The sequence below is a fragment of the Gallinula chloropus genome (assembly GCF_964237585.1).
Source record: "Gallinula chloropus genome assembly, chromosome: 4".
NCBI classification, from domain to species: Eukaryota; Metazoa; Chordata; class Aves; order Gruiformes; family Rallidae; genus Gallinula; species Gallinula chloropus.
In genome coordinates, this window is record NC_140088.1 from 55,816,041 (window position 1) to 55,844,014 (window position 27,974).

Genomic DNA, 27,974 nt, shown 5'->3' on the forward strand with positions numbered 1-27,974 from the left:
TTATTATAGAAAAATGCTTTCTAAAATTATTTTAATAGTACTAAGTTTCCTGCCTATGGTGTTTTAATTACATCTCTTAAATTACATGAATCTATCTTATTCAACCTTCACACTTGTGTTTATTTGTATTTAATTCTTAAATAAAATTCTTGCATACATAGAAATGGCATACGTGGAATAACATCGCTCTTCACAGTACACACACTGTCCCCATCAGGGAGTCAGGACAATGCTTTATATTTATTGTGATGAATAGGACAACATATTTATCATTATAAAGGTCATACTTTTTTGCCAAGCAATCCTTATCCCTCAGCCTGATGGATTGGCCAGTGAAGACTATAACTTTAGACAGCATTGCACTTTCCAAATGATGCTCAATACTGAGATAATAAAGGGATATGTGAGTAGAGCACAGGCAGGTCTGAGAGGCAGCAGGAGGGTAAAAGGTAGCCCAGGAAAAAAAAAAAAAAAAGCCAAACCAACAAATAAGCAGGCTGTGGAAACTGCAGAAAATATTCAGACAAGGTGAGAGGATTGAAAGAGGTGCAAAAGGTAGAGAGATGACAGCTGACATTAGTATCTAAGTGTGGGGAGATGCACAGAATAAGACAGAGGTTTCCAAACAGCACACCCACATGCTACAGATGCTGGTAACAGTGCAGAATTGGAAGCTACAGCTGAAGGAAGTAACTACTATGAGGGCACTAACCACAGTCAACGTTCAGAAAGGTTTGATTTACGTGATGCTTGGAGAGAGATTTATCCAGATCCTGAGGAAGGATTCAGAAAAGATCTGCAATGTCAGCTCTAGCACAGGCTTAACCTTACCTGTATATTTTCACTTAAATATCAGAGATAATACACGTTACCAAAGAATTTCCAACAGTCGCACATGGAAACGTAATCAGAATATGTATAAAATACTAAACTATTAACTGTGTAAGCGTATTGCACACATACGCACAGAAGGGAACAGAGAAATGATTGAGCTGAGAAAGTATTCATTTGTTGAAGTGAAATAGCATTTTAGCTAAATCACCCCTCTGTTGCATGGTAAGTGCACACCTAAAAGACTCGCCCTAAGACAACAGATAATAACCAACAGTGGGCACTCCTAACGTATCTTAGAAAAGAGAAAAATACCATTTTAAAACAATCTGCCAGCCCTACATTAATAGGGAGTCCTCACTCAGTTACCACATTTCGGTAATGGAGTCATATTTATTAGGTGAGGTGCAGGAGCCATCTAACACGATTAAATATTTCAGGACCTCAACACTCCATTTTAAATGCTGTGTTAACTAATGGCCTAGGTTTCCTCCCTCCACTTGGCTGCTATATTCTCTGCCACTTCCCTCTCAGGTTACTGCAGGCTCCAAACACTGCTTTTCAATAGCAGGTACCCTAATCACCGTAATGGCACAGGATAAGCCTGAAATACCGTCATGCAGAGTGTACAAGAGGAAAGGGATTTTTTGGGATTAGCTGGGATAATGCTACAGGATCCACTACTGAGAGAAATCCACTATTTCCTAACACAGGCCAGAGCTTCTCAAACTGTGTCCAGTCAGTATTTCAATGATTTTACGATGGACAGAAGATGGAGCCTGGTAAAACTACTAAAAAAATACAACCCAAACTCCCCAAAAATCCAAATAAAGCTACATCGTAATATGGAGAACAGGAGCTGCCTCCTCTGCTAACAAACATAAGCAATACAAGCACACCCCTATCCTTCAAAGAAAGGGATTTTTATTTGTTTCCATGAACACTGTGTTTGGTCAGGTTAAATGTTAAAGGGAACTGCTATCAGCTCTTCGTACATCAAGGAGACACTCCCAACACCTCACTGCTCAGCACACACGCATCATGCGCTGCAGTTTTGGCAGGAGATTCAGTTCAGCTGCAAAGGCACCATTAACATACAGACTTTAAAAAAATATTTATTCACAGACACACACCATATAAGTAACACTGCTGACACGGACAATTCCCTGGTTAAATAAGACTACTCCATGGCTTGCTGAGCCTGCCACTGCATCAGTCATGCGCATCTGTGTCAATCAAAGCAGGTCAAGGACCTGTGCACATTTTGGGGATCTGCCTTCCCACGTCACTTTGGCTGACAACTGATTTGCAAGGTACATTTTGCCTCTCCTGCACATCAAGATTACAAGTTAAATTAGAGAATGAGCAGAACAGATTTATGATTACATTTAACAGAAAAAAAATCCTACGGACATGACAAATAATTCTAGCTTTATTTAGTATAAACCTAAGTCACTCAAGTATTTCAAATAGAATTATAGAGTATCCTGAGTTGGAAGGTACCCACAAAGATCATTAAGTCCAACTCCTGGCTCCACGCAGGGCCAGCAAAGTCAGGCTGATGAACACATCATCCAGACACTTGAATTCAGTCCAGCTCAGTGCTGTGACCCCTTCCCTGGGGAACCTGTTCCAGTGCCTGACCAACCTCTCCATAATATCCACCCTAAACCTCCCCTGTCGCAGGTTCATCCTGTTCCCTCAGGTTCTATCACTGGTCACCAAAGAGACGAGATCAGTGTGTGCCCTTTCACTCCCCCTCATCAGGAAGCCACAGACCTCAATGAGCCATGGGGCTTCAGCCTCTCCTCGTAAGTCTTCCCCTCCAGACCCTTCACCACCCTCACTGTCCTCCTCTGGACACTCCCCAATAGTTTTGTGTTGCTCTTGTACTGCTGCACCCAAAACCACATCCAGTGCTCCAGGTGAGGCTGCACAAGCACAGTGTAGAGCAGGACAATCACCTCCCCGGACCAGCTGGCTGTGCCATGCCTGATGCACCCCCTAGGATATGGTTGGCCCTCCTGGCTGCCTCTCTGTAGATTGGAATGACAAAGTGGTAAGGAATTTTATGTTGAAAGAATCCTTTTTAGACAAGTTAACTCACTGGAGCTTTGGATTGTAGAGTTTGGCCATCTACCAATTTCTCTATGAAAATTGCTTGTTTATATAGTAAATTTAATCCTGACTGTACTAAAATCATAATCTAAAAATAAGCCCAGGCCAAATTCAGATTTAATGGCTACTAAACATCAGAAGATAGTCCTTTTTGCCATGCCCAGCTAGAAACTTCCTCCTCTGCCTGAAAAGGAACACCTTCCATTTTTATCCTTGTTTATTCTCACCTGTCAGCATGACTCAGCCAGAGCCTCACAGGTTTTAACACTTCAGGTTAGTGTTTCTTCTGAAAAACTCAAGTCTTTCATACAAACAAACAAAAATGGAAACGAACTGCTGAGTTTGTACCCAGGCTGTGCTTCACTTCAAATCTTGCAATGTCAAAAAAAGCCACCATAGAACTGATGTGAAAGATGGCCATTTCAGTTCTGTAACATTTTATGTCTCTTTTAACTTATTCCATGGTAAAACTCCTAAGACACGCAGCTAAGTGACCGGGTAAGGTTCAGGGCAATGACAGGCAGGCCCACTGGGCACTGATGAATACACGTTATCTCAGTAAAAGGATTAGGCAACTGACCTTGAAGAGAAAGAGGTAGTTTTTGTGTGTGTGTTTTTTGTTTGTGTTTTTTAATACTTTTAGTTTAGGCACAGCCTGGTACACCTAAAAAGTTTTTTGCTTCTTGGAAAGCAGTTTGGGGGGGGGGGGGGGGGGGGGGGTGTTACAATCAGCCAGAGTAAGTTTGCAGTGCCCAGTGGCTAGACTCGATCACAAGGAAAAAAAGGAAAAAAAAAAAAAATCTCGTTCTAGCTACCCTCAGAATTTTCACAAGTTGCTGCTGGAGCAACACAAGAAAACAACAAAAGCAAATTTATTTATTCAGAAAACAACCAGCTGTTTATGAAATTCCTACTATATTTATTATCGCTTCCTGGTTGTAAGATTCCACTCTCCTGTAGGAGTTATTCTTGTGCATAAGAAAAGAAAAGCATGTGTGATGGAACATATCAGATCACAACTGCAAATGCAGACATAAACAAAATTTGCAAACAAATCAAATGGTAATTTCTCCACAAGTTAAATCAGTGTGGACATCTTCAGAAAGAAATGCAGGCTTTCCCAAGGAAGATATTTTTGTCTTTCCTTACTGAACTTCACAATTAAAGTACATTCACCAAAAGATTTTATTGTATAAACAAAATTACTCTGAACTCTTCATAACATGCTTTTGACACTCTTCACAATAGCAAAGACTTGTGCCTTACCTAAAGGCTATTTAGCTATCAGGGGACATCTTCTATATATAGTCATTAAAGAGAGAACATAGTTATACCATGTATACAAACCCACTTTCTTATCTACTATTATCCCTACCAAAACTAGATAAAAGAAAGTCTAATGAAAATAAATCCAGAAAAGGGTTTCAAATTAAAATCAAAGACTAAAACTATGAAAAAAACAAGCCCCAAAAAGAAGCAAAACCCCACACAGTATGTGATATGGTACAGGCAGATTTAAAATGCACTGTATGTAATCATGTGGCTTTCGTCAACTGGAAAACAAGAGGCAGAAATTACCAACCTCCTATGCACACAAGGCATTTTTATCTTAACCCCTCAGTTATAGTTCAGGTCAATGAATATTAATTACCTAAAAGCAACAATTAATTTGATTAAACCACCTTAGATAGCACCTTTCTGAGCTAACAGAGTATACAGCACTCCACAAGGTAACCAGAGAGGGGGAAGTGTAGAGACAGGGAAAAAAATAAGCAGCAAAACACCAAGACTTTTTGAAACACGTTCCTGACACAGACACAACCTGGTTTTTCAACCTGTAGCCAAGTCATTAAACCTAGAAGAAGCACCTTTCCAAAACATTCTCCCTCATCCTGATATATTTATTCTATTTAAAATCTACAGTAACATACAGAAATCAGTGGCATTTCAGGATGATAAAACTGTTAACCACAGATGTATATTCTACATAAGGTAGGCTTTAATAATTCAAAAAGTCACTAATGGACAGACTGCTTGAGATGATTTCATGGCACAAATGCCTAGAGAAAATAAAATCAAAACCAACATATAAACAAAAATAACAACCCCCAAAACAGCCTTAAAACCAAAACATCACAACCCAAAAAAGCAAGAATCCTATGGCATGATAGGCAAGAACTTCACAGGCTTCCCAACAACCCCGAAGTAATCCTATAAAAATCCATTTGCCTAAATTATTGTAACTTCATCCACCCTCTTCTTCTTCCTCAAAAGGAATACAGAGAGATAAAGGAAAAGTGTAAGTTAATGACTATTCACCATAGACTGTCTGCACAAGAGGGCTATGAACAAGCAGGTGAAAGACACAGAGAAGTAGTTACACCATTTGTCTCTATTCACTAAGTGCTGAAACTTTTAAACAGCACTGCCTCTTCACAGGGAAGGAGACAGGAAACAAAGCTAACCAAGAGCATACAAATTTGCAAAACACCACCAGCACCCCAGAGAACTTTAACCAAATACCTGAACATCAACAAAAATCAACACACCTTGTACTCCACTTGTACTCATCTCATCTCTTTACCATGGAACTATGAATTTATTGTCTTCAGGTCCTGAAGAAAAGGAATGAGATCAACAACGCACAGCCAGCACCAAAAAAATGATTGATCAGCAGGCTGAACTCTTACCCTCATCCTGAAACCTCAAACCAGTAACATCTGCATAACCTTTTCACCACTACAGCTGTTCTTCATTCACACTTGGGCTTCAGCTGTCTTTTTAAAGCCTTCTCTTACACAGATGGCTTGCATACATCTGAAGGTTCTTATCTGCTATGCTTTGAGGGTTTCTTTCAATTTTTCTCCCCTGCCCTCAATTATATCCCTCTTAGAAGTTGGTGTTGCATCTCTAGACTTGATTTGCTGCCTCTGAGGAAGAGTTTAAGTTAGGATACTCATTGTTCTTCTGCTAGGTAGGAAGGCCTCACTGTGTTTAATGCTTGAAAGCTAAAGTCCTTTACTAACCAAATTAATGTTGGCCACTCCTGCTAACTCTTTTGACTGCCAGGTGTTCCACTTAACTTGAATTCAGTATTAAACCACCTATTCGTCACAGATGCAAGGATCAGCCTCTTAACCTTTATGTCAACCAGGATTTCCCTCAGTCTCTTCCAGAAACTCTACATCTCTAATCTATTGCCCGCAGTACTCGTTTCCCTCCTTCTCTCATCTAGTGTTTTTATGTTTCTTTTCAGATAGGAGTCTATCTGTCTATCTCAGAGTTTTGCTATATGCATGCGATATATGAAACCAAAGGAGGGCCTGCAGAATCGGATTTCAAAAAATGTTTAAACTCTATTTGCCCTACGATTGCTGGCCTTTAGTAGTCAGTAAAAGTCAGTCAGTCTAAAAATATCACAACACGCATATTGCATCAGCAGCACCTATAACCCGATTCTTTGTCAATGTACATTTAGTGTACAAGGGTAAAAGTTCTGGTCAAAGCATCAGCATAAATAAAAAACAAAGATAACAATATGGGAGCTATGCAATGACCACACGCCTATGAACATTTATAAATATCCACGAGCAGTACAGACACAACAGGGAATCAGCAGCATACTTCCTCCCCTATAAAGCCACAGAAGATCAATACAAATGACATGAAACCAGTGGTTAGGAAGAACTTCTAGGGGTGAAGGTATTTTTTAGGTCCAGCGAAGGAATCATGTTAGAATCGACATGTACACTTCAGGTAGTAAAAGGTTCTCTACTGCTAAGCGATTACTAGATTTGTTTTCCAAACACAGAGTATTTACAGACACCGTCCAACAAACTGTGGTATGACAAAAAGATTTCTTAGTCCTGTGAGAGAAACACAGGACTAATTTTAGTGGAAAAGTTGTCTGCTTAGATGCAGCAAGGGAACCTTGGTTTTGGACACATTTCAGAAGCCCAAAGGAATCTTGGCAGCAGACCTACCTTTACAAGTATTAAAAATAAAGGTGATGCATGACACCAGTGTTACTAGCCTACTGATTCCTCTCCTCTGGATCTCAAATGAGTAGAGATTTATAAACTGAGACTGTTACAAGCAAGTATGCAGCAGACATTTTTCCAATATGAAATTCACAGCACAAGCACAGCTAAGACCAAACACCAGAGATCTCAAACCTTTAGGTTCAATTGCGAATCAGAGATTCAAGTGGATTTGTGATAAAACACAGCTAACACCGTAAGTATCCCTGAACTGACACTATGGCCAGAGGACTGAAAAGACAGATTCTTGGGCTATTCCAGGCTCGGCTGTGACACCTCAGTAACATTTCAGAATTTCATGGTTGTAATTTAGAAGTACATACATATGAGGTCACCTGTGCATTACTGAATCCACAGCACAATCTCCGCTAATTTACAACAAAAGGTAAATTGTTTGTTGTAGGTAACTTACGTATCAATAAAAGAAGGTTTGTTCATATCCTCTGCTGTCAGCAGCTTAGAGAAAATCAGAAAAGAATAGAAAACGGCCTCAAAGACTGGCTTCCTCTGCCTCTTGGAAAAGTGCTGCACACCTACCTAACTGCATGGATATAAGACAGTATGTACTTGTGGAAAACATTCTTCCATACTCTACACAGTCTCATAAATTAAATACTTAAGCATATTCTACAGTGAGGGCGACAGAGCACTGGAATAGGCTGCCCAGGGAGGTGGTGGAGTCTCCATCTCTGGAGATATTCAAGACCCGTCTGGACGCCTATCTGAGTGATATGTCCTAGGGAGCTGCTTTGGCAGGGGTGTTGGACCCGATGATCTCTCGAGGTCCCTTCCAACACCTATGATTCTATGTTTCTACGATAATGCTAAGTGAAATTAAAAAAATGCAATTGGTCCCCTTCCATCTCTAAAGACATCCTATACATTTTGAGTGGTCTGTGAAAAAATAATTAGTGAATTATGATTTTGAAGATTTGGGTATGGGGGGTTATGGGGAACATGTATTCCTGTGCATCTAGTTTATGACTTGCATTTCTGTTGAGCTTCAAATATTTGCCATTAATTCTAGGAGAGAGAGAGAGAGATGTCAGAAGCCCAGAAACAAAAAATATGAGTTGTTTTTAAGCCCATGAACAGCTTGTTACCTGAACTGTTATTCTGGCAATGAATGCCACTCAGTCAATGAAAAGTGAAATAGTTCAGTTTCAGATAATAAACCCCCCACTTATAATCAGCAAAAAAGTGAGAAGAAAACTAACATTTGTATCCTTTTACAGATCAACTGTTCTTGATGTACCTTGAAGATGCATTGCTAGGAGTTTTTCAGTGAGACCCTGCAATCCTGGCAAACAGAATTTTCAACTCCTTCAGTGCTAAAGCACTGCACATGACAAAGCTTCCCCTAGTAAGAAGATGAACATTTCAAGGCTGTTTTTTTTTCCATTTAAAATGACTTAGCAGAATTCATACTGCTTTTCTCAAAGCCTGAAACAAACAGAGAAAAATCTGTACAGGTTTCAAAGATAAGACAGAAAATTTCAAACAATATTTTTTCAATTGCATGTTAGTTTATGCCTAAAATGACCCAAACTTTTCATATAGTACTGTACATTGCTGTACTATTTATTTTTCTGAAGTTATTTTCTGATGTTTATTTTTTAATTGGTATTAGTTAAGCACTTACGGATTTAAAATTTAAATAAAGATTCAGGTTTTATAGAAAATATTTATAAAGCATTATTTTCAATTAATTGAGCATTTATTATTCCTAAACTTTTTCTATGTCATGTGGATTTATTTATTATTGTATGGGAATTGTTAAGTGATGTGCCTAGTTACTGTCAGTACTTTGAAAGCAGTTCATGAATCTAGCTTCTCTAGAAATCAAGTTCCCTAAAATGAGGTTTTATCCCTGTTGTATTCAATAAGGCATTTCCATGAGGCATTGCAGGTCAGTGTTGCATGAGAGAGAAAACAGTGAAGTTTTAAAGACATATTGAAAGAGGAAAAAACCTCAAAGACTCGTTATTTTTCATTCACTGAAGAGGGAAATCTCCTGACTGGCTTTTGATGGTTAAAAGGAAAAAAAGCTGCAAACAAAACCATACACCTGAGACAGCAATCTCTAATGATGAGATCTAGGGTTATGTTCCACATGTAGAAATAAGTCTCTTGATGGGAACAAAGATTTTAAGTCACTTGGCAGTGAATGGGGTGGACGATTTAGATTTTCAGGTTCATGGTAGATGCTCGGCTGAATCTGAGTTTCTAGCCTGAAATCATAACTGAGTGAGAAATCACCATTCTCCAATGCATAGAGAAGAGCAAGTAGGAGAGTGCTATTTCCTTTCCTGATGACAGATTGAGACTTTCATGGAGCAATGAAAGTAAGAATTGGAGTAATTGTGGTATTATTCATTTATGATAGACAAAATATTTGAAACAGATCTCTAAAGAGCTGAGTTTTGAGAAAAATGTGGGGGTTTTGCTTACGACAAATTTAGGTTCTAGTTTTATGATAGTCTACACGTATCTGCATTAAAAGAGCTATGACAGGGTTTTTTTTCTGTCTAGCAGACATATTAGCAAAGACAAAGCAAAATTCCATGCCTTTAAATAAAAGCAGAGAAAAAATAAAGCACCTTTAATTATATGATTTATATGAAACAGAAACAATAATCAAAGATTCTAAAAGAAATGCCATCAATAATAATTAGAAGGTAACTGAGTCCAGATTGAAAACTTATAACCAACCTTGAACGAGCATTTGCTTTTCTGCAAATACATGTTGTACTGTTTATGTCCTTGTATTTAGAACTTTGTATGACAGTGAAAGATAAAATCAAACCACCTCACTTTAGGAAAAGTCACCTAAAAATGGAGATTTTTTTAGACAGCAAATGTCAAAGCCTGGTACCATAGATGAAATGGTGAAGAATCAAAAAAAATTTTCCATCCCCCTTCTTGGAAAAACATGGCAGCTTAATTTACAACACTTATACTTTCAAGGTGTCTTTGACTGTATAAGACTTCACTTATCAGAATCGCAGTCCTAATGCTTGCATCTCAGCTGCTCTTTACTATTATTCATGCTTATGTAAACACCATGATATAATACCAAATTAAAGAGTGATATACTGAGTTTAATTCCATTTTTTTAAGATGATGTAAATCTTCTAAAACTCATTCTCTACCAGAGATTGTTGGAATAAGAAATAATTTAATAAGCATGTAAACAAGAGGCTCTGTACAATTCTAGAAGACATTGGAAAGATACCTGGTTACAACACAGTCTCTCAGCTTCTGCTATGATGGTGATAACTGCAAATTTAAAATTTCTGACCAAGAATTATCTCAATTTTTAAAATGTTCCTACGTTTTCACTCTCAAAAATACACTCTATTTAAATCTATAAAGAAAAATGATGTACAAACATAAAATCACCATTTTCTCTCATTTGTTTCACTTCTTTCTACATCTGAACCCTTCTTTACAGGTCTGCTGTACGATTTATTGAGTCACAATTGACAGTATTATCTGGGCTATAGCTGAAGCAACACAAACAGCAATAAATCCATGAGATAGCCAGAAGATAAAAGATGTGAGGAAGTGACAGGCTGAGACCTCTTCTGGACAACTTGCCTAACAAGATCAAACCACGAAATCCAAGATAAAATTTACACAAGGTGCATTTGTTCTCTCTGTAAGAATGATAAAGCCTTGTCTATGATAAACCATTTTGCAAAGACCACTTGTGGTATTATAATCAAAGTTAGATAAAAAGAATATGTAAGTCACATACGTTTTTCACATTGTATGATGTTACTCTGAGCAAAGTATCAGATTGTATATACTTCCTCCTTATAAAAAAAAACATAAGAATTGGAACTTGCTGTTCTCTTTTAGAAATTAAGGATTAAAATTTCTAGAAATGTTCTTTCATCCTAAAATAATTTGTAAAATTGTTTTTAGCAATGAGCACAATGTACCCATCTGTACATATTGCTAGAGGTATATTTTTCCTTTGCATTCTCTGAAGTTCTCAGGAATTTAACTTTGCACTGTGAGGGACTTGGTCTGAGAAAACCAGGTAGCACTGAATAGCTTTATGATTTGTGGTTATTTCCTCTGGAAATCACTGCAGAGGAATACAATGTTCAAAATTTGGCTTACCATGCTGACAGATTACCTATCTAGTTCCCTATATATATACTGCCAATAGGCCAAAAAAATGCAAAGAAAATGAATTAATTTTTCTTCCTACAAGTAGACACAGACAGCGAGTTTGGATGTTTGTAGCATTACTGTCCCTGTAATTCTATTCTCAGTTGGAAGAGAATTTCATGTGTCTGTAGGAGTTGCTGCTTTAATGCTAGCTTAAATGTTAAAACAATTAACAAAATAAGGCAAATTTAGTTATAAATTACCTCCAAGTTTTTGGATGATGACAGAAGCAAATAGCAGAATCTAGACTGCAAGTAATCTAAAATAAAACAAAACTGAATTAGCTAAATATTTTATCATGTTAGTTGAAAGCTTAAGACAGTTATCTGCAAGTCCTGTTTCTCATTTCTGTCATTTCCAGTAATGTCTGGAAAAACACAGAAAAAAAGTTGTTTTGGGTTTGTTTTGTTGTTTGTTTGTTTGTCTCTTTCTTTCTTTCTTTCTTTCTTTGGTCTGTTTTCTAGCTACAGTTTAAATCCATAACACCCCATCAGAAATTATGCCTTTGGGATTTGGCTGTGTTTTGTGAGAATTCCAGGTAAATTGACAAGCAAATTATTTATATCTTCTGCAGGTTTTTTTGTGAAAAGATTAAGAACTTTGCTCTGCTTTAGAGAGACAGAGAAAAGAGAAACCATTTAGGTAGGGCACACAGCATGGCCACTGTGTGCAATCCACTCCTTTGTATTCCTTAGCATTCATGTTGAATTAAACATGATTAAAAGATACATGCTTGCGTGCTCCCGCAATTACCTGCTATCCAGGTCTAACCCTGCCTTGAATCTACTGATAATGTGTAGTCTGCAACCTGCCATGGCCACAAATTCTACAAGTTTACTGCCTAGTGAGAATAAAAAATACTGTCTCTTGCCTAATTTGTTCATGTCTCTAAGAAGTTTTAGTGATTGGCCTCTAGTTTTAGTTCTGTGAAATTTGGCAAACAACAATTCTGTATTTACCACTTCCCAGATTTTGCAAATCTTGACAGGATGTTCTCTCAGCATTCTTTTTCTCAACTAAAAATTTCTCTAAAATGCTTTAATCAAGCCAGTCAAGAAAGTGTTAAATTAGAACACTTTTCCACAGAAATACTTACAATGGCTAGAAATAGTTTTTGTTTTAATTTTTTTAAATCTTATGAGAATATATTTTTGCTAATACAGCTACATGTAGTGTTCAAAATCTTTTAAAATGAAACTTAGTTAAATTCAACATTTCCAAACTCAAATCTTCTGAAATTACAGAAGAAAAGGAAATGAGCAAAGAGAGTTAAAAGGTTGGCCCCGTTAGCTGTAATTGCATTTTGTTTAATTCAGAGCTAGACATACCTTCTGGCTCACAGGACTGCAGAAACTTCCAAGCCAGACAGGTTTCTATCACTGAAGCTGGAGCATTTTTGCAGTGTTTCCCACAATTCTTGTTCCAGGATGGAGCATGAGTGAGGGGTTGCTTCATATTTCATCGTACACTCAGACTTTTAATTTTGCCTCTATATTTGATTTGCCCACTGCATTTCCTCTGGTCAGTTATCCTCTATTTTATTTTGTCTTTCACTCCCCTTTCATTTGAATTCTCTGCAGTGTCTCCGAGAAAATACCTTATATTGATTTTTATTTTTTTTTAGTATCAGAATACATTTTAAATTTATCATAGTGAGCAGTGAGCATTGTTAAAAGAAACAGTAATGCACAAGAAGTGTGAGTTCACATCTCTGTATGAGTACACATATACTTTAGGTTATTTAGCTTCATTAGGATCTCTAGTAGGTAGGCAACTTACCTTTGGAAAAAAAAATGAAGCTACAGAGTACAAAAAACCCCATGACACCAGATAAGATGTCTCTGAGATACACAGGTGAAATGCCTCAGAGCTTGTACCTGAAGAAAAGAACATGCTGTGGCTTAGTGGAACAGATCTCTGCCCCTCCTTACTGCTTGGCTGGGACATACTGTCCTCATATTGGATAGGATAATGTCTGCCATATGGGAGTTATTAGGGTGCTTATGAGAAAGTAATCAAGAGTTAGGACAGAATCCTAACAATGCACAACTGGTAGAAACAAAGAAACACCCCCCCAATATCCCCACAGCCCAAAAAATAAAATAAAATAAATTTTTAAACTGAAACAAGCTGAAGGACAGAAAAGAAAATAAAGACAAAAGGGCAGGGAAGGATCAAGAGAAAATCCTCTTTATCTTCCCCTCCTACTTGCTGCTATGATCAGACTGCTAGATGATCTGTAATAAAACGGCTGAAACCTGTCCCTAGGGTTATTCTTTAGCCAAGGACCAAAATACAGATTATATGTATCTGGCAGCCTTCAGCCTCCATTACTTTCATACAGATAGAGAAACACCATATGTTTTGTTCTAAGATTGAACCAATCATTTTTCTTTTGGATACAGCTTATTTTTAATCACAAACCCAAAACCTAATTAATCATAAAAGCTTTAATGATCATCCATTCTAACTGTTCCTCTAGGGGTGAACTAGAATGTCTGTTACTGCATTTTAATTCCTTTCTTTTTTTTTTAAATCAGAACAATTTTTTTTTCCTCTAAAATACGTGCTTGAAACATAAAACATAAGGAGGAATCCTATGGTCCATGATTTTCATGAGCTCTAATTTGATGATCATGACTAGTCCAATTTTGCAATTTATCACTCTCTGATTTATACATTGTGCCTTAATTACAGTGTCCACTGTCACTCAACAAGAAGATCTATAAAGCCTAATAGTTTCATATTATCTCCTACATCTGAACAGACTCTTCTACTTCTGAACAAAATGAATATATACTATCATGAGAAAGGGTAAATTGTCTTTATACTGTTGAAGAAATGAAACCATTAGGTAAAAACAACACTGAGTCTTCTTTGTTCTTATTTTTTTATTTATGACTAAATGGTGTTTTTTTTTCCTAGAACTAGATGTATCTTCTCTGATATTAAATGTTTTATGCTGGTCCTATTATTTTTCCTTATTGTAATGTGTCAGAATAGTGGCTGCTGGGTTATCTTATATTTACAGTTTATTTTTATGGCTTTGGTTTAGTCTCTGTAGATGCCATTTTAAACAAACATCCATTTGCTGTTTTTATGGAGAGATAGCTTTGTTGTTCTTACTGAGTCAGATATTTCATAACAAAGGCAACATAGATTATATCTATGGTACTGTATTTATGTGAAATAATGTAGTTGAAACACCTGATTTCATCCATTCAGCCTGCAATGGAAAAGCACTGGTTGTAATCACAATACCACAGACACCTACAGAACTCAAGAATTCTGCGCTGGTGATGGCAGCTGCTGCTTCAATTGAAAAGACTGCAAATTATCTGTTTCCCCTTGTGCACAAGTATAGTGACTACTGAACACTTTTAGACTCAGGTGACTGGAGAGAGATGTCTTCTTTTGATTCCGTTGACAGAGGTAGGGTTTGTAGACCAACAGGCAGCCACCAGGCTTTCTGCCAGTATTACTAATGTCTGACTTTAAGGTAACTTTTCTCTGGATGGAGGGATAGTTCAGCCTTCATGCCAGTTCACTTCTACCTGGAACCACTAAGAACCATGAAAACTAATGCCAGCTATGATAGCATTTCTGATACAAACACTATTCCTTTCGAAGTTGGATTGAGGCCATTATAATAATTTAATAAAGAAAAATGAACAGGTGGTGGTGGAAAAATTTTAGTCATGCCAATTTGTGTTGGTCTTTAACCAAGAACTTAATTGTCTTTTAATCCATGGCCATTCACTTAAGCTATCCCTTGGGGAAACATTTTATTGGTGCCTCAATAGTGAAGAAGTACCATGGAAGAGGGTGGAAGATGTTTTCCATACGTCACAGGGAAAAAATGTAACCTAGGTAAGCTTCTGTCAGTAAGACTACCAGCTACATATATGGTGTATACTATTTATTACGAAACAAATTTTTCCTTTATAGTGTGTCAGTAATGACATTTTGGATTAGCTTAATCACATTTAATTATACTTTATGAAACTTAACCTTTCAGCACTTTTGGTTTTGGAGAGGATTATCCTAGAAACACACTGTTTTGTCCTGCAAACACTAATTTACAACATGCATTTTAACGGTGCAAGTAGCTGTCATTATTTAAAAGTAGCAATGCCATAACATAAAGAAGGAAAATGCAATGAAAATTTTAAAGAAGAATAATAGGAAACAAATTACTGGCTTGTAACTGTGATTTAACCTAAATGATTGGTTTGTTTCTTTTAGATAAATTTTTTTTCATCCTTATTACTTTAATGCTTGCATTTACTGTATCTGCAATAATGCCTTCTTTAGGTTTTTCAGGTTTAAGTAGAATGAAGAAATAACATACATTTGACATTTTTAATAGGAAGAGATGAAATCAATAGAAATAAAAATGATAATTTGTGCAGTATAGCACAAGTTATTGCATCAGCTTCATCAATAAAATAAAATTACTTTATATATAGCCATCATTTTGCTTTATTAAATCTACATCCATGATCTAAAGCTCTATTGGATTGCTGCAACGGTCATGCATATTTCAGATGTTTAAAAATGAAATTTGACTTCACTAGGTCTCAACCAATCATCCACACTGCTTATATTATCACAACTTTATTTGCTTGTATGTCACTTACACAGCATTTAAATAACAAGAGAGAAAAAAATAAAGCAAGGACTATCTTTAAGCCCTCGCATCTAGAACTAATACACAGCAAAGGTACACCTTTAGGAGCAGCAAGTATTAGTATATCATAATGGTGAAGGAAATGGGTGTTATGTTTTACCTTTCCAGAAAATACATCTGTTCCAGGTTGAAGGTGAGGGAAGGAGATGTCAAAGAAATAACAAACTGTCATCTTAAACATTCAGTGCCACATAAAATACTTAAAATTCTTCATAAGCAGCATCACTCAAACTACAGAGCTGGCATTTATAGCTGACTCAACATTAAGCCTATGAAGTTGATTTTGTTCAATTTTTCCTTCCATCATTATGAAATCCTATGATGATAACGTATAATACAACATTACCACAGTAGTAAAGCAACCAATGTAGGATACTTTATAACACAGAATCACAGAATTGTAGGGTTTGGAATGGACCTCGAGAGATCATTGGGTCCAAATCCCCTGCCAAAGCAGCTCCCTAGCTCATATTGCACAGATAGGCATCCAGACAGGTCCTGAATATCTCCAGAGAAGGAGACTCCACCACCTTTCTGGGCAGCCTGTCCAAGGGCTCCATCACCCTCACTGGCAAAAAGTTCTTCCGCATGTTGGTGCAGAACTTCCTGTGCTCCAATTTGCAGCCATTACCCCTTGTCCTGTCACCACAGACTACTGAAAAGGGGCTGGCCAATTTCCCCTGCATCCCATACTTCAGATATTTATAAACATTAATTAGATCCCCCCTCAGTCTTCTTTTCTCCAGGCTGAACAGCCCCAGTTTACACAGCCTTTCATCATAGGGGAGATGCTCCAGGCCCTTAATCATCTTCGTGGCCCTTCTCTGGACTCTCTCCAGGAGATCCCTGTCCTTTTTATACTAGGGAGCCCAGAACTGGACACAATATTCCAGCTGCGGCCTGACCAGGGCAGGGTACAGGGGGAGTATCACTTCCTTGGACCTGCTGGCCACACTCTTCCTGATGCACCCTAGGATCCCATTGGCTCTCTTAGCCACCAGGGCACACTGCTGGCTCATGGCCAACCTGTCATCAACCAGGACTCCCAGGTCCTTCTCCACAGAGCTCTTCTCCAGCAGGTCATCCCCCAGCCTGTACTGATACAGACGGTTATTCCTCCCCAGGAAATGTTTTAACCATTAAAAACATTTAGTAACATTGGTAGCAGGGCAGTATTTGCTAGAATAGAAACATAATATTTGCTACCTGGGATACAGGATTAGTAATGTAAAATTAATTTGTAAATAATCTCTCTTTTTTCAATGTAGCAATTTGTTAAATTCATGATAGAATTAAGTCTCTTCTCATTTTCTTCCTTTTTTAATTTTTGCAAGAATAGACTTATTTCTTATGTTTTGCTTCACCATTTTTTTTCCTAACAAATAAATGTTATAGCATTATACACTGTTTTGAAAGAAGAGTAAGTTTGGGATGTTAGTGTATTATTAGTGAGAATAGTGGCTTCAGAATTGTAATGCTCAGGTTAGAGTACTTATTCCATACCATTCCTTTCACAGGTCTTCTTTAGTATAAAAGTCATCTGCTATCACTTGAAAAGTTAAAAAATTAGGTAAAATTCAGCTTCTCTGCAACTCTACTTATAAGTATCTATGATGCATTTCATCTATAATTTGCATTTGAAACATTCATTTTCCTCAAGTATTTTTTATGCCTGTTCTACCTCTTCCTTTTCCTCTTCTTTACCAAGCTCTTAAAAAAATATAAATGAGACCGTCGATGTATTCACCCTCCTTCTCCTTCCCTTTTGCTCCAGTCTTTTGTTGTATATATATATACATAATAGGCATTGTAGATTTTGAAATGCTGATTCAGATTCAGAAAGCTGATTATATTTTCCTGTCTTCCAATTATTTTGAATTTAACTAGGCTACTGAAAGGAAATAGAGACAAGCAGACATGGGTCATTCTCGCTGTGAGAAATGCTTTCCTGATTTCAGTAGACCAGGGCATCTCCAAACTTTGCAGAGATGGCCCTGTCTGATGAGGTCTCGTCACTCTCCTGTGATGTTCAGGAAACTCAAATAACAAGAGGAGGCAGGTAATTAAATTCCATATCATATTGCATGTGCATAAAAGGGGACAAGTTTAGTGTCTATAGATTCTCAATTCCGATGTTCCTAATATCATTGGTTCCACATCTCAGACTTAATGCTGCACTAATGTAAAGGTCTATAACCCTGCTCCATGCCTAAATAATACACTTTTCTTTGTTTAAAATAGCACTTTTATTTGGATTTTATTCTCCCTCTCCACCCCCTCCCCTGGTGTGGATACAAGACGCAGATAGATATATATAGATAAATATATATATATATATATATATATGTATGTATGTATGAATGAATATCTTGTGCTAAGAAGCTAGGTGATTGTAAAGAAAATAACAATATAATTTCATTTAAAATTACATAAGTACTTGGATACAGTCTTTCCCACCATCTCTCAGTGTCTCTCCAGCTCAATATAGATAATTTCTTCTACAAAAGTGAAACCCTCTTTACAGGAAGAACAAGGGTGCTCCTCAACCCTTGAATGGGCTATGCAGCCAGACTACTGAGGTGTCCGTGAATATAGGCTTCCTCAGAATCAGCAGAAGATTTCAAATTGAATTAAACCCCATATCCTATATAAATTCAGCAAGCAACTATGCAGCAAAGATCAGGCATTTATTCCTCCTTTCCTATTTTCAGGTTTTTTTAAATAATTGGAAGGTTTTCCTAGCAGAACTACTTTCCAAGCCACATGGTAGTTCAGATAATAAATTTAGAATTAAGGTAATCATCCATCAGTTTTTAGATCTTTTATTATTGTAGACTCATCAGATCTAAACAGAAAAATGACCACATCTTTCATAAATAAGCTGCTTGCACTCAGACAATTAGTGTTGAACAAGTTTCTGCTACTTAGGAAGGTAGTTCCCAATAGTTTAATAATCTCAAATATATACATTATCTAGTACAATGTTTGGAACAAAATAAGGATAAAAATTCTCACTGAAATAAGTAGGACAGAGCAAGAAAGTTTTTTTGTTCTGCAAGCTTGTTCATCGTGAGTAAAAAAGTTGAACAGCATGACAGCCTCATAGGTTAGCAAAGTAAATGCCCTTACTTTCTTAAACTTTCTTTTTTACATTTCAGGTACATTAAGTCAAATTTTGCCCTCACATGCATCACTGAGCTCCACAGGAGACCTCCTTATGCTTCCAAGGGCAACATTTGTCCTACACAACTTTTGGTAACTTTAAATATATGAATCTACTCATATTTGCTTCACTTTCTTTACACCAGGCTTTTTCATTTATTTTTGAGTGCTCAACTTTTTCTGTCAGTCATAGTTTATTGTCATCCCCTTAAACTTACGTTCTTATCATCTTTACCAAAATACAATTAACACTTCTTATTTAGCTACAAGAGTGCAAATAAAAGTGCAATAAGTATCTCCAAGTCTTCTAAGTGATTGAGGTTTCTTTAAAATCTCTTTTCCTCCACAGGATATTATTTTCATATGCAAAACTTAACTTGTTTACAGTTCTTGAATGATCAATCACATTGCTGTTTTTGAAAGGACCACTTAATCAAAGTATATCAATATGTCTTTTTGATCATATGAATCAAGCTGTTTCCAGATGGAAAAGCTTAGAAATTATTTTCTTTGAACTGAAAGTGATATTCAAAGAGGAGGAAAGTGTAATAAATATCAAACTTACATGTTTCTAAACAGTGATGTCTATTCTCTCTGGAACAAAGGTATACCAGAATGTACATTTAAAATATAGCTAATATTTCTGTATTTATATGCCTTGACACATAAAATTGATACAGAGAGCTTTGCTAAAGCAAACATAATTAACTATCTCAGCTGCTTAAAATAAACTTTCAGCATACTAATTTAAGATACCACTTTCTGTTTGCTGGGTATGAAGTTTAACATTAAATAATTTAGAGAAAAGTACGCTGATAGATTTACACAACAAAATGCTCACATTTATTGCTCCTTTTAAAAAAGCAATTAAACACATACAGTGATAACAGATTTTTTGTAATGCTTTCCTAAAACCTTTGGTGTGCTTTATTTTGTTTAGCTTTTAGTCATGTAAGTGAAAATAAATGGCAGTGGTTTTGCCAGAAGTGCAAGTTAAGACTCTGCTCATCACTGAATGCATCAGCTTCTAGGTTGAGACAGGCACTGAAGGTTCAGTTTGTAGCACCAAAATACTTTTGGTAAACTAGATCTGCTTATTTGACCTGTAACAGTAATTCACCAGTTTAGCTAAAAAAATACCTCTGCCATTCTCTAAATGCTCCATACAGTCAATGTGCTCCATACTTGGTGAGCTTTACTTGAGGTAGCAAAATACTAGTAAATGAGAAAAGTCCTATCCTATGTTTTTATATGATCTATTTCAGTCTTTCAGTAAATAGTTGTTTATCGTGCTACATGAAACACAGAGAGGGATTTTGGTAAATAATTCTAATAGTAGAAAAATAACCCCAACTTGTCAATCTCTATTATTTTCATAGCCTTCTAGTTAATAACATAAAAATAAAATTTCTAGGGCATTTTCTTCCTTGCAAAGGTGTATATTCTCCATTCATTTCCAGGTGCTTTGATACTATTCAGGGAAATAATACAAATATTCCTTCAGGCAGATCATCACATCTGTACTTGGCCAAGTGTTTGATACTGAGGATCTTCTTCAACTCTAAAAAATGGAGATAGGGAATGGAAATTCTTTTACCAGCTCATGAAACATTTTGTGAACATTAAATACTGCAAGCTGAATTCCCTAGCATAACACTAAGAATACATTTGGCCCAAAGGGTGGTTGGATATCAAAACATTTTTTTGAAAGACCCCAGTGCAAATAGGGAAATGTGATTCTCATTTTGACACACTCAGTGGTTGTGGACACTCATTTGCAGGTAGCTGTAAGATATGACTGGCAACACTGAATTTGGATAAAGGGCCTAGAAAACAAAGTTGTTTGACTACAGGAACAGTTTACCAAGTCTTTGACTGGGATTGGAATAAATAGGCAAATGCATTCAGCTGCAGGAGAGTGCTTGATGTTATTTTTTTTTACCAGGAAATTAATGCTATGTTCTGGAGAACCAGCACTCAAACTGACTGTCATCTGACAGAAATGATTTGGGGAACAATTTCACTAACACTGGAGTCATGTTTGGGTCTGATAGGCCTACTATGAACAGCAGTCAGAGATCATAAGAGTCATGAGAATATTTTATTTGCTCTGTCTTCATAGAGCATAAACTTTTAGGTTGCAACAAGCCCACAAGACTACAGTGTGATATTATCAGTTTGAGAGTCAGATATTGGCAGAATGCAAACTATTTGTAGGAATAGTACCTAAGTTACAATGGTCCACATTCAATATTCATTAGGAGTTAGCTTCCCCATACTATCCAGAAGTATACTGAGGGTATTTCCATAGAATCTATTCAACAGGTGAGGAGGAATATCTATTTCAATTGTTTTGATTTTTTTTTCTTTTCCAAATACTACCAAATCCTCTATCAGAAATAATGCAAATATTGTATTAGACACGTACAGTAACACTGCATTATGAGCTCTTAATCTTTCTCAATTATAAATATATTTACACAGAAGCTCATTATATTGACTTGGATCTGATACCATGGAAGTCAATCTAAGTCTCACCATCGTTAAACCAACAGAAAGAATTTGAAAGCCCATTCTTAATTAATATATTATCATTACATAGCAAGACTTCAATATATGTATCTTGACTGCTGAGACAAGAATCTCCTTTATAAAAACCCAGCAATTAATATGGATTAGGAAGTAGTGTCCTTTCTTTTCTGATTTCTTTCTTCCCCTTTTCTCATTTTCCCCTTTTCCTTTTGCTTCTTTTTCTCTTTCCCTCCTTCTCAGCATGTTTAACTGTTCCACTGTCAAGGCAGAACACTCACCAATGGAAAGATCTGACTGATCAAGCATACTGCAAGCCCTGTAGTTTTTGTTTTAGGAATGAACGTCTTCCTGAGACATGCAAATGTTGAAACACACTTTCTAAGATCATGTTTTCACAGAAACATGACTCTCTGTGGCAAGTATTAACAATATATGATCAACTTTACATACTACTTTTACAGCAGCATTTTACAGAGAATAACATGTATATTGTGGCACCAAGTCTGTATCATTTAAAAAAGTTACTTCTGTATGTTTTCTAAAAGTAGAAACAATTTCATTGTTCTCCTGATCAAAGAAAGAGTGAGCAGTCTGTGAGGCAAGAAGAAATGAATCCTGGAGTGCCTAATTCAGGAGGTATCAGATATTCTACCTTTGTAGACACAGCAGAATGAAAACTAACAGTAATCAAATAACTGCAAATTCAGAGTATGGTGGACATGTAACTATTAGACACTAAGCCAAGCAGCTGGCACAGAATGTCAAATTATTTTTGCATTACAATAGAAATGGATTATATTTCTGTGAAAATCCTATTTGTAGAACTACTAAGTAAAGACAGTTAGGAATCAAAATAACTGGGTCAGGATGATGGAAGAACTATTTGAGGATAACTGTTTTTCATATGAAATATTTTTCAAACAGCAAGTTGTGATTATTAAATTAGCTGGCAAATATTAAACTAATCAATGCGCTTTAGAAATTATTAGACTGATAAACTGAAGTGTAGTAAAAAGAGACTCTTCTCAGGGAAAGTTTACAGTGAAAGGCGATTGGCACATCAATGGCCTTATTGTATGTCTCTCCTGAGTTGAAATTTATAACCCTGCTTTCTTCAGCAGATGTTTTAATTACAAGTTCAGGGCATGCAGATGTTTATGTGCAGTCAGGGAGAAAAATCCTTCCACTGAACACAGGAGTAAGGCTGGAATTGATCTGGAGACTGACAAAGTCCATCCCCCTTCAATGAAGCATGGTTAGATAGACTCCTGACTACCTCTGACAGATGTTTGTTTGTACAAGCTCCTATTAAAGGAGAGATTTCGTAATTTCCCCAGGGAAGTTATTTCCTCCTGCTTAATTATCCTTTTTTTGAAAAAAGTTTTCCCTGGTATGTAACGTAAATCATCTTCCCTACAAATCAAAACAATTTTGTCTTATCCTAGCCTTGCAGAGCCAAAAGTAAACATTTGTATACATCTGCCCTTTCCCTCTCTTTTAAAGTATTCTAAATTCCCCAAACAGATCAAGTTTTCTGAGCCTCCAGTCAGTTCTGAATGTGTGTTAGACAGCTGCCTGCAACACTGCTAACATGTCCACATTAGGTACTGGAGGAGAATATTTATCTTGGTAATAGGCCTCACCCATGACCAGATACAATCTAATCTGGAGACAGCTTAACGCTTCCAGAAGAAAGTAAGAACACCTAAACACAGGCACTATGTCTATCTTCTTTGTCCGATGCTTTCTTAAAAGCAAGGGGCCCAAAATACAAACTGTGTTTTATCCAGATTGTTTCAAGCATGAGAAAGATAGCAGTAATACTGCCAGTATGTTAATCTAGCACTTCTGTTGAATATATCTATAAATGAGATATGCATCTTATAATAAATTAAAATCAGCTTTTTGATGCACTTTCACCTTAAATGGAAATCTGCTAGTTATACTACATTTCCCTAGTTAGCTACCAAAATGTGACACCAAAACAGGCAGAAAATCCTGTTAAAGTCAGAACATGTCATACCTACTACTTCTACCTTCTCCATTCCACCAGTTTTCTGGTTGAAGAAGAAAATTAGATTGATTCAGTAAGCTTTGTTCCTGAAAAATCCATGCTGGCTATTTTTAACACCTTTTTATTCCCTAGATACTTCTAAAGTTATTTGTATTTTGTTCCAGTAAATTTCTGTGTATCCTAGTTATGCTGACATGTCTTCATTTCCCAAGAAGCATCCCGTTCTTTAAAGTCCATACATTTGCTCTTAAGCTCTCCCCTGGGGTTTCTCCCACACTCCTTTAGTTCAAGGGGGATGTTCAGAGACTTCTTGGGCTACTTCCTTAGGTACTCTGTGCTGAAGTAAGGAAGTGACCTTGTTTTACTACTTTAAATCATCCAACGCTATACAATAAACATTTCTTCACCTGCCTCTTGTTAACTGTAGTGGTTGCTATTAGGCAACCTCTTTTGCCTTCCTCTAATTCCTCATCTATCCATGTTAGCTCTCAGGCTTGAGGTTTTTTTATTGTTTCTTAGACTTTCTTGTTATCCATACATAGTTATGCTGGCTTTAAATTTTATACTTGATATTTTCTTTGTGTTTACTTTTACATAACTCTTTTGGTTTTATTTTCAGATTCTAGGAGACGTTAAGGCTTCCCTTTCTACTTGGCTTTCTCCTATAACCACCATTTCTTCTGCATTTTCCATCCCAAGGGTTCTCAGGGGCCAGTTTTAATGAGTGAATATTCTACCAATGGGTAGTTAGAAGAGAACACTTTTGTACACTAGTTGTTAAGTGAAAGAGTACTCTCCCAGTTTAAATTCTCAAGACAGTATTGAACAATTCTTGAGTGAATTGTCCCACCCTGCTGTTCTTGCTTCTTTTCCATTTCTGAGAACTGCAAGCTGCGTCATGTGACAGTAATTTCTCTTCAATTGCCTTTTAGCCTTCACATGCTCGACCTGCTCAGTGCAGGATCCCTGGTCATTTCCTCCTGTTGCGTTAACCCTGACTCTCCATTCCTCCTCAAGTTTCCACAAGCAAAATGCCTCACCTCTGAGAGTTTTAGTTTTCCAGTCAGCTTTAAGGAATGGGTTTACAGACTGTGACCCTGTATATAAATAGATTCTGACGCAGGAGAGTTTCAAACCCCTTTCCCAGTCACCCTTGCTCAGTCACCTGCTGAAAAGGGATTCAACTGTTCTAGATTCAGAGAGGCTTATTGTTATGCTTACGTTAACCAAGTAGACCACAAAGCCTAAGAATGGGCAAGGCCAGATGCCCTAACTATAAGGGTACAGTCAAATTTCTCAAAATCTCATGAACATAATCTACTTTGCAGTAATTGAAGACTTTCCCCTTAGTATGGCTATTGCCTAGAATATTTAGCTACTTTGTTGGAATATTCCTTTTTCCAATACAAAAGAATTTCTCTGTATATGCTGACAATCAGGTTCCCTCCCTACCCTTCAATCCTTCCACACAGTGAGCTTTTTAAATAGGTCACACAGCAAATTAATCTTCATTTGTTTTACAAAATGTGTCATCTATTCAGATATTATCTATTAACTGTATCTCCACATTTTGCTTCAGATGATTTTAAACAGGGACCACCAGAAGCATTTTATTTTTGCAGACTGAATCTTGATTACAGCTTAGCAAGGAGAGAAGCATTTCTCACATTATTGTTAGTACTACATTTATCTGGTTGACAAATTTAATCCAGCCAAGTGTTAAGAGGCTCAATAAAGGGTCTGTCAAGTATTTTCACATGCGTTGATAAATGCCATTATAAGCATGTGAAATGAATACTATTAATATGGATGATTAAAAAATTAAGAACTTATTTGTTCATCCTTCAGCATCAAGAGATGAATTTGCTTTTTTTTTTTTTTTTTGCATTTTGGAAAGCATTTTGTATTGAGCTAGAAAAATCTCTACAGTAAAATGAAATAAAAATTAACTAAACCAAACAATTTTGACCTTTGGAAAGAAAAACACTTGATAGCCTTTTGATTTTTTTGGGTTTCCAACAGAGCATTTGACTATTGAAATTTTAATTATAGAAATCTACAAAGAGAAATGGGGCTGACTTATGAAAAACAATGAGGCAACACCATCAAGTTCTTTCTGTATTTTTATGAGAACATGAACAATCTTGATTCTGGCTTGAGAAAAAACAAAACAAAACAAACAAACCAACAAAAAATCCCCACCCAAAAAAACCTCATGAAAGAACATCATAACTGAATCTGTAGTAAAGGGTTCAACATAAATTGCAGACAAGGTGGACCATTGCAGTAGAAAATCTTACTAATAAGTAGTGAATTTCCTAATGTGAGAAATTAAAGTATTAATTTAAGAGCTGCAGACTTCAACAGGCTTTAAAGAGCCACCTCTCTAAATCATGGAAGACATGTTGAAACTGAGTTATGTGCCTTTTCAAGCAAATTGTTTTTTTCTTTCATCCTTTTTAGTTTGTTGTTTTGCTTTGATTTGGTTTTGGTTTACAGCCTTTCTGGATTTTAGAATGCTTTGTTTATACTGAGAAGGAAGATTTAACTTTGATGTTACATAGTCCCTACAACTGATATTGAAGAATTTGTTACTTAAAAGTCAGGAAGGTTTTATATAAGTATTAGCTAAAAAAATGTTCTAAGTGAAGTTTCTTGTAAGTATTTAAGGTTCCAGCAAATTACAGAGATGTAAATACTATCATATCAGAGTATCTTAAGAAATAGATGATAAAAGGGTGACTAATGGGCAAATAAAAACAGATAGCATTCTCATGTGATGACTTCCATTATAGCACAGTTACATTTCCTTGTCCAAAATACGCTAATTTCAGCAAACTCTAAAAGTTTATGCAGCCACCAACTTCATGTCTCTAGCAACTACTTTTCCATCTAGTTGCAATTTAATCTCAGATGTTTTTAATCATCAGTGGAGAGGAACCAATTGAAGTGTGATAGTCAGTGCTTTAAAGGAACGCCATAGTATTGCCAGTTCCTCCTATGAATGCACACTATTGCTAATTAGAAATTAAAGTTATTTGTCTAAAATCATGGTCAAGAAATGGTATTGATATCTCCTACACAAAGTAGCTATCAGTCTATAAAATCTATTACTGTATGGCCACCTAGTTTATTATTTGGATTTTCTCTTAAGAATGCAACTGGGGCTGCACTGTATTTCAGAAGAAAAAAATAATTTTTTTGTATATAGGCAGCTTTGAATGTTCATTAAATTGAAAAGCACCTCAATTTCCCCATATTATGAATTGTCACTCACCTGAGTAGAAAACACAGAGGACAAGTCTGGTTTTCCTTTTCTCTCGCATATTTTCCAGAATATGCTAATGACTGGCATGGACAAGCACCTCCAGTCTGTACAGTTTGAGTGCTAAATTTAATGGAAGCACTCAGTCAAGCAGAAAAGCATACCAAAAATTTGGAAATAATATCAAGTAGAGAAAGGCTCTTGCATTTTCTGTTCCTCTTAACACTGTTTGGTCATAAGAATAGAACACCTCAGATCAGCTAATATTAGCATTTAAAAAAAAGAATACGGTAATAAGAAAATCATAAATCAGAGCAAATTACTTTTTAAAGAACAGTTTCTGGACTATAACTCCCATTTAAATACCTTATTTTTACCAGATGTACTGATAGTACAGATGTTAAACATAAGCTGCTACATTATATCCACAAGTAAAGAAAAAAAAAAGTTTGTTGTTCTGAATTTTAAATGTGCTCCTTGGCAGACAAAGATGTCTATTTGACAGCCAAAATGACTGAGAACAGTAGTGATAGCTCAGTTATTACTAGGGGATTTCTAATTTGTTCTCTTTATGAAAGTTTAATGCTTGAGTTTAATTTTATGGTTTCTAAATTCACAAGGAGACAGCCAGAATTTCAAAACTTATATACATTTACATTTCTGAGAAGAAAATAGGAATGGATCTGTTTATCTTTCCTTCTTGAGTATAAATGGTCTTTCTATAGACCTTCAAAGTTAAGTGAACAGTATTTTAAATATTTTAAGACTTCCATTTTATACCTCTGACATAACTTGGCATTTTGCCAAGTGAACCTGTTCTAATGATCATTTGCTTAGCATTCCATTAAAGAAAATTAGCATAGCTCCAAAAATGCAGATACATCTTTCTGATATTTAAAATACCAAATCCATTTCCAAAAGAAACTGGTTTAAAATGGAAGGGTAGGGCAGAGTTTTATAATGGTCTTCTTTTTTTATAAACTTTCCCTCAACTTGAAGGTTCTCTAAAACCTTTGGATAAAGACTTTATCAGTGTAATCCAAGAATCCAAGTAACCGCAATTCTGATTTCACACACATGCATAATTGGCTTTTGTTTTCAGGCAGTTAGTTTAGCACTAGCTTAGCTGTATAATATAAA